Genomic DNA, 543 nt, shown 5'->3' with positions numbered 1-543 from the left:
CCCTTCATTTAAGTGCACAAGCCAATGGGTTTTCATGTCACCTCTCTCACCTCTCTTTGTGCCAAGTCAAACTGATTTTCTCTCAGTTCACCATCTGTCAGGGCAATGATGACACTGGCTGTCCGGTAACCTGAGAGTCAGAGAAGAAAACATCCAATGAGATCAATTTTTTATTATATTTTTCACAGTAGGAATCAAAGTGAACCAACAGCACAAAATATTTTGGACATAATTGTCACGTGATCGAAAGAGCAGCTGTGTTTTTGTTGTTGTTTCTCTCTCTATTTGATGAGTTCACCATATGCTTGAATAAGTTTCTGATGACAAAGATTTCACTATGATTAAGTGCTAAAAAGGAAAATCTTCTACTCACCATCTCCAGTCCCGTAATATATTTGCTCACTGGCCTGGGAGAGAAGTTTTGAGGCGTCAGTGGCTATAAATTTAAATGGACCTCATTTAAAGCGTTAAACGCCATACTGTTGGGAAAACAGGATCAGTTTCCCATCAGCTTAGCAGATGACTTACTCTTTGAAAACCTCT

At 39.2% G+C, this 543-nt stretch overlaps 1 long non-coding RNA gene across 1 annotated transcript; it reads right to left on the bottom strand.

Annotated features, from left to right (window-relative positions):
* Positions 1 to 8: 8 nt before the first annotated feature.
* Positions 9 to 542, bottom strand: LOC111648598 (uncharacterized). The gene is made up of 3 exons (XR_002760159.2): positions 529 to 542; positions 374 to 407; positions 9 to 130 (listed from the first exon to the last, which is right to left on the bottom strand). It is a non-coding gene; the product is annotated as an uncharacterized LOC111648598 (long non-coding RNA).
* Between the last annotated feature and the right edge of the window lies 1 nt (position 543).

The sequence above is a fragment of the Seriola lalandi genome, unplaced genomic scaffold, assembly GCF_002814215.2.
Source record: "Seriola lalandi dorsalis isolate HSWRI2012SDOR001 ecotype SW California unplaced genomic scaffold, Sedor1 jcf7180002043807, whole genome shotgun sequence".
Lineage (NCBI taxonomy): Eukaryota > Metazoa > Chordata > Actinopteri > Carangiformes > Carangidae > Seriola > Seriola lalandi.
Note: the sequence above shows the minus strand (reverse complement) of the source record. Positions and strands in the feature narration are given on the sequence as shown.